We start from the raw sequence: 7,466 nt of genomic DNA, 5'->3' as shown, positions 1-7,466 counted from the left end.
CGTCATCTTCATATAATCCTAACAATTTTTCATTAATGCAAATTCACAAAATTGTCAATTTCATGTTGAATGAAGTAAATCACGAATTAATAAATTCAAGTTTTATACTGTTTGTGCGGTTAGTGTGGTCTTGTGATGGCATTTCTTTCGGATCGGAAGGTCCTGAGTTCGAGCCTCGCTCGGCGCATAGTTGAGTCATTGGAAGCGGCTCTTTACTCACATTTTCTCACGGTACTCAGGTGTAAAATGAATACCTGGCCGTTAACAGCGTTGTCTCTGTCGGGAAAAAAATGTAATATCGCCTAACAAGCGTCATGTCTCGCACTATAATATGTTACGTGTTGCTTTTGGTCAGGGATCCTTTGTAAGACGAATTGGGCATGTTTAGTGGATATTGTGCTATAAAAAAGCTCAAGCTCAAGTTTGTGTGCATTGGTAACAACAAGATATGAAGTAGTGAAAAACATTAACAAAAGATGAATTGAGTATGCTGGATGGGTTTTTAGAAAAGTAGGCCATGTAACACAAGATATGATAGAGAAATGAAAGACAATAATCTTTTTTCGCGGCGGTGGTGGGGTTTGAACCTGCGACCTTATTGGTACGACAACTCCGCCTGGCAGGTGAGAGCGTGGCTCTACCGTGTGAGCTATCCACGAACACAAAAATATTCGTTTCAAACCCAAAGTCATTTCTAGATCCCTCTCTCACCCACTTCTTGAGATCGCCGATTCGTTCACCACCATCGCGAAGTAATTTTGACCAGCAGTTAAGCTTAATAGCCAATATTCTCATCACAAACATTAACATAGAAACGATTGAGACATTGAGTATGCTCCGGTGTATGGGTGAATTTTTAATTCAGAAAAGTGAGTGGAGCAGGCACTTATGTTGGTAACAACAAGATATGAAGTGAGTAGAAAAGTGCCAGAAGACAATAGAGAATAAAAAATTTTTCGCGGCGGTGGTGGGGTTTGAACCTGCGACCTTATTGGTACGACAACTCCGCCTGGCAGGTGAGAGCGTGGCTCTACCGTGTGAGCTATCCACGAACACAAAAATATTCGTTTCAAACCCAAAGTCATTTCTAGATCCCTCTCTCACCCACTTCTTGAGATCGCCGATTCGTTCACCACCATCGCGAAGTAATTTTGACCAGCAGTTAAGCTTAATAGCCAATATTCTCATCACAAACATATAACATAGAAACGATTGAGACATTGAGTATGCTCCGGTGTATGGGGTGAATTTTTAATTCAGAAAAGTGAGTGGAGCAGGCACTTATGTTGGTAACAACAAGATATGAAGTGAGTAGAAAAGTGCCAGAAGACAATAGAGAATAAAAAATTTTTTCGCGGCGGTGGTGGGGTTTGAACCTGCGACCTTATTGGTACGACAACTCCGCCTGGCAGGTGAGAGCGTGGCTCTACCGTGTGAGCTATCCACGAACACAAAAATATTCGTTTCAAACCCAAAGTCATTTCTAGATCCCTCTCTCACCCACTTCTTGAGATCGCCGATTCGTTCACCACCATCGCGAAGTAATTTTGACCAGCAGTTATGCTTAATAGCCAATATTCTCATCACAAACATATAACATAGAAACGATTGAGACATTGAGTATGCTCCGGTGTATGGGGTGAATTTTTAATTCAGAAAAGTGAGTGGAGCAGGCACTTATGTTGGTAACAACAAGATATGAAGTGAGTAGAAAAGTGCCAGAAGACAATAGAGAATAAAAAAATTTTTCGCGACGGTGGTGGGGTTTGAACCTGCGACCTTATTGGTACGACAACTCCGCCTGGCAGGTGAGAGCGTGGCTCTACCGTGTGAGCTATCCACGAACACAAAAATATTCGTTTCAAACCCAAAGTCATTTCTAGATCCCTCTCTCACCCACTTCTTGAGATCGCCGATTCGTTCACCACCATCGCGAAGTAATTTTGACCAGCAGTTAAGCTTAATAGCCAATATTCTCATCACAAACATATAACATAGAAACGATTGAGACATTGAGTATGCTCCGGTGTATGGGGTGAATTTTTAATTCAGAAAAGTGAGTGGAGCAGGCACTTATGTTGGTACGTGTCTACACTGAAAATATCTCGTGTCTACACTGAAAATATCTCGTGTCTACACTGAAAATATCTCGTGTCTACACTGAAAATATCTCGTGTCTACACTGAAAATATCGTGTGTCTACACTGAAAATATTTCGTGTCTACACTGAAAATATCTCGTGTCTACACTGAAAATATCTCGTGTCTACACTGAAAATATTTCGTGTCAATACTGAGAATATCTCGTGTCTACATTGAAAATATCTCGTGTCTACATTGAAAATATCTCGTGTCTACACTGAAAATATCTCGTGTCTACACTGAAAATATCTCGTGTCTACACTGAAAATATCTCGTGTCTACACTGAAAATATCTCGTGTCTACACTGAAAATCTCTTGTGTCTACACTGAAAATATCTCGTGTCTACACTGAAAATATCTTGTGTCTACACTGAAAATATCTCGTGTCTACACTGAAAATATCTCGTGTCTACATTGAAAATATCTCGTGTCTACATTGAAAATATCTCGTGTCTACACTGAAAATATCTCGTGTCTACACTGAAAATATCTCGTGTCTACACTGAAAATATCTCGTGTCTACACTGAAAATATCTCGTGTCTACATTGAAAATATCTTGTGTCTACACTGAAAATATCTCGTGTCTACACTGAAAATATCTCGTGTCTACATTGGAATTATCTCGTGTCTACATTGGAATTATCTCGTGTCTACATTGGAATTATCTCGTGTCTACATTGGAATTATCTCGTGGATACATTGGAATTATCTCATGGATACATTGGAATTATCTCGTGTCTACATTGGAATTATCTCGTGTCTACACTGAAAATATCTCATGTCTTCACTGGAATTATCTCCTGTCTACATTGGAATTATCTCGACTTTTGGTGAGAATTTTCATTGCCATTATTTTCAGGTTCTATGATGTTTACTTTAAAATAATGAATCAACGAGTTAACAAAAAGGCAAGAGAGATAAGTGAGTGAGGGGCGTGGGGTAGGGAGTGATAAGATAATAGAGGTAACGAAATTCACTCAGTTCTTTGCTATTGTTCTTAGACAGCCATTTTAATGATTAGTTCTCAATAAGTTCAATCAATCAGACTATAAACGTTGAAGGCTACACATAGTTGTTTTTTTTTTGTGCTGGTCCATTGTATCCGGCAGGCGGATTTTGTGAGTATTTTTGTGTTGTTTTTTTTTGGGGTTTTTTTGTTTTTTTTTAGATAAATACATAGCATCAATAATACAAAAGTGGATAGGGTGAGAGAAAAGGAAAGGGGGTTCAGAAGAATAGATCGGGCGAGTTTAAAGACACAAGTTGAAATCGGGGACAAATAAAAAATATTTTGTGAACAGAGAAAACGGGGGGGGGGGGGGGGGGTAGAGGGAGAGAGAGAGAGAGAGAGAGAGAGAGAGAGAGAGAGAGAGACAGAGAGAGGGAAGAGAGAGAGGAGAGAGACAGAGAGACAGACAGAGAGAGAGTGAGAGAAGAGAGAGAGGAGAGAGACAGACAGACAGAGAGAGAGAGAGAGAGAGAGAGACAGAGAGAGGTTGCGGCTTTGTGATCTTGTGAAATGGTGCTGGCCTACGGTCCCATAATGATAGATAGTGTGCTCAAACCCCACTCTGACTGGAGAATAGTTGAGTTCTTGAAAATGCCTCTTTATTTCACAGTACTCGGTTATAAAATGAGTTCCTGGACACCAACGGCGTTGCCTCTGTCCGAAAAAAAGGTAATGTAACATAAGAGGCGTCAAATCTTGTCCTATATGTTGAGTGTTTTTGTTGGCTAGGGACCCCTTGTAAAGCGCTTTGAGCACGTTTTGTGGATATTGCGAAATTTAAATGCTGAAATGCTCAAAAGAGAATTAATGAGAAAGGATGAGAGAGAGAGAGAGAGAGAGAGAGAGATAGAGAGAGAGAGAGAGAGAGAGAGAAATGGCTGTAAAATATAATGCATGTATATATATACATATATATATATATATATATATATATATATATATATATATATATATATATATATATATATATATATATATATATATATATATATATATATATATATATATATATATATATAAATGCCAGAGACAAGAATACAGAAAGTTCCGATTGTTGTAGCGGGACTTTCCGATTACATTATGCATTCAAGATCGATAACTCTGGTCTTGTTGAATGTCAGCTCATCAATAGAACGAGGACAGAGCTAGTTCAAAACAACCACGCACGCACACGTTAAGAATAAGCGACATTTAAAAAAAAAAAAAAGAAACAAAAAACAAAAAACAAAAAACAAAACAAAACAAAAAAAAGATAGAGTTGCCCCACTTGTCAGAATTTTGTTGTTGTTGCTATGTTCCATATAATCAGTGTGCGCTTACTTCTTTTGTTTTATTTTCATTAATTATTTATTCACCTATTCTTGTATTGTTTTGTCTTGTTTTTATTTTTTTATTTTTTAAACTTTATGTTGTATTTTTTTTTCAAGTTGTTTGATTTCTTAAATGTGCTGTCTAAATATCATAATATATTAACGTATCCGATCATACCTTAAAAGGTTTTTTGAAAATAAAAATAAACAACAAATCACATTTTAAAAAATGAAACATAACATGAGAAGTAAAGAAAAAACAACCAAAAAAACCCTAACCCAACACGCAAATACACTCAACGTCCAAAATAATATTCTAGAAAAGCTTTTCTGTTACAGATGAATAGATAGATAGTTTGGATAAGATATATATATATATAGATAGATAGATAGATAGATAGTTTGATAGATAGATTGATGGACAATGATAGATGATTGACAGATTGATAGACAGATAGGCAGATAGATAGATAGATAGATAGATAGATAGATAGATAGATAGATAGATAGATAGATAGATAGATAGATAGATAGATAGATAAACATACATACAGATAGATAGATAGATAGATAGATAGATAGATAGATAGATAGATAGATAGATAGATAGATAGATAGATAGATAGATAGATAGATAGATAGATAGATAGATAGATAGATAGATAGATAGATAGAATCTGATAGATATATAAAAAGAGATTAACAAGCGTATTTAAAAAAATATACATGTAAATGAATGGGTAAAAAGATAGATAAATAGCTATTAAAAGATTGAAAGAAAGAAACAATCAAACAAAGAAACAAAGATAGAGAAGAAATATAAAGAAAGAAAGAAATAAAGAAAGAAGTATGAGAAGTGCACTAACTGTTGAGGCACCAAATCCACTATTCAAAGTTTATTGTGACACTGGCTGCATAGTGAAAATGCAAGCATGCGCAATAAGATGATTGGCCTTTGGGTGAATTTGGCTGGAAGCGATGGATCCCGTGGGTGAGCGCTGGATCAAAGGGGCGGGGCGGGGGGGGGGGTGAGCACAACACGCGCAAAGTAATGAACTCGCTGTTGAGAAAGAAAAAAAAAAGAGAGAAAAAGAGGACTATGGTATGGGTTGGTTGTGTGATGGAAGCGGTATGGCGTGGAAGAATGGGTGATGAGGAGAGGAGAAGGGTTGGTGGTGGTGGGGTGGAGTGTGTGTGTGTGTGTGGGGGGGGGGGGGGGGGGTGACAATATACTTCATTATAGACGTGGGTGACGGTAGTGCTAGCAGCAATCGAGCTATCGATATTGGTGCTTTCTTTGTAAGTGGTGTTGGTGGTTGTGGTGGTCGTTGGGTTATTGATGGTGATAGTGGTTGCTGTGGAGGTGGTTGTTGTTGCAGTGAAGGCGCTGTTGCTGCTACTACTACTGCTTCTGCTGATGGTGATGGTGATGATGTTGAATGTTGAATGTTGAATGTGGAATGGCCTGTCCGCTGTTTTAACGATGCCACGATGCCACGCGACCAGTCTTGGAGTGAACTTGTGGATTCTGGATAGAATGGGGCGAGGAGGGTGGGTAGTGAGTTGGAAGAAGGCGGGAGGGGAGGGAGGGGGGGGGGGGGTTAATGCTCGTAAATGAAAGCGCGTGAGTAGAGGAGGATGGGAAGTAGAAGGGGGGGGGGGGGAGGAAGTGATGGGGGGTCATAGTGCTAGAGAGAATGAGAAAGAGAAAGAGAGGGGGATGGAAAGAGTAGAGATGAAGTGGCGGAGACAGAGAAGAGTGTTGCATGTGAAGTGAGGACGCTGGAACAGTGTCGCCAAATTGAATTGTTCTTGGAACGAAATTTTGGTTAGATTTAGCAGAGATTTTGGTATTCTTATGTTTCGCTTCGACCTTAAGTTTTTAGAACAAAGCTTTACCCTTATCACATATTTATTTCAACATCAAAAATTCCTAAGCATCTACAGCAAATATTAACAAATGTTCTTCATGCACAAAAATAGATCATATTGTTCTGTTATAACTATTGAATTTTGGCTATATCAGATTCATCGCATTTGGCAGACAGTCAGTTGTCGAATTCAGGACAACGTTCACGTTCACGATACAACATTGAAGAATTCGAGTGCACATTACATATCCGGATGGATGAATGGACAGATGAGCGGATAGACGGATCAGGCCACTGGAATTTGTCGCTAGCTAGGTGGTTCTTCCTCCTGATTCTTACTCGTTTTTTCCCCCATCTCCTCCTTCGTCTTTCTCGGATTGAGCTCAGCGACTGTAGTGTACATAACACAACAGCACTATCCAGTCGTTGTTGGCCTAGTCGGGTGATGGCAGGGTGCCGGAATTGACGCTTGGAGGATGACATTGATTTGGATTCCTACGTCATCTGATGTACTTACCGTGTACTACTTCGATTTGGAACCACGGGACTAAATCATTATTGTTGTTCTAATAGCAGTGTCAGATATTGTCACATAATATTTATTTATTGTCTTTCTGTGATACTTAGGATAAATTATTTTCTGGACAACGGCCAAATATTAACCCCCTCACGTATACAATGTAACAGTAATATATTATTTAATGATACTTGATCTTGTTCCATATTTCAAGATTATCTGTGAGTTCAACTTTGCTTAGTGGATGTTTAATTCTTCTGATGCAGGATTTTTCTGGTCTTGGTGCGTTTCTATGGGAGTACAAAGATATAAATAAATTTTAGGATAGCAATAGGACTGTTTGTGTTCATTCTGAAATGGAGGTTGCATTCTAATTTCTCTGCTGTTTTCTGACATTGGAAGAAAGTGTAAACGCCTTCGACTGGATATCTTTGCTGATGTATCTTTTAGTGCAATTTGAAGCTTGAGATAGTTTTTTTTTTTTTGAGGATTACAGTAGAGACTGTGGTTTGAAGTCTTTGGTGACCTGGGATTGGAACAGGTTTGTATTTGGGGCTTGGGTATGATTGAGTTTGATGGTGGTTTGGTTAGTGGCCACATTGTAGCTTGGTGGGTT

At 38.6% G+C, this 7,466-nt stretch overlaps 1 protein-coding gene across 1 annotated transcript in view; it reads left to right on the top strand.

Moving 5' to 3' along the window:
- The first annotated feature begins 6,734 nt into the window (after positions 1 to 6,734).
- LOC144958477 (uncharacterized) overlaps positions 6,735 to 7,466 on the top strand; it is an 85,324-nt gene continuing 84,592 nt past the window's right edge. Inside the window, exon 1 of the mRNA XM_078890455.1 lies at positions 6,735 to 7,391. The gene's annotated coding sequence lies outside the window, so the exon portion shown is untranslated. The remainder of the gene's footprint in view (positions 7,392 to 7,466) is intronic.

Source organism: Berghia stephanieae, chromosome 13 (assembly GCF_034508935.2).
Source record: "Berghia stephanieae isolate SIO BIC M18660-M18661 chromosome 13, UCSD_Bste_1.3, whole genome shotgun sequence".
Classification (NCBI taxonomy): Eukaryota; Metazoa; Mollusca; class Gastropoda; order Nudibranchia; family Aeolidiidae; genus Berghia; species Berghia stephanieae.
This window is presented reverse-complemented; position numbering and strand designations above follow the sequence as displayed.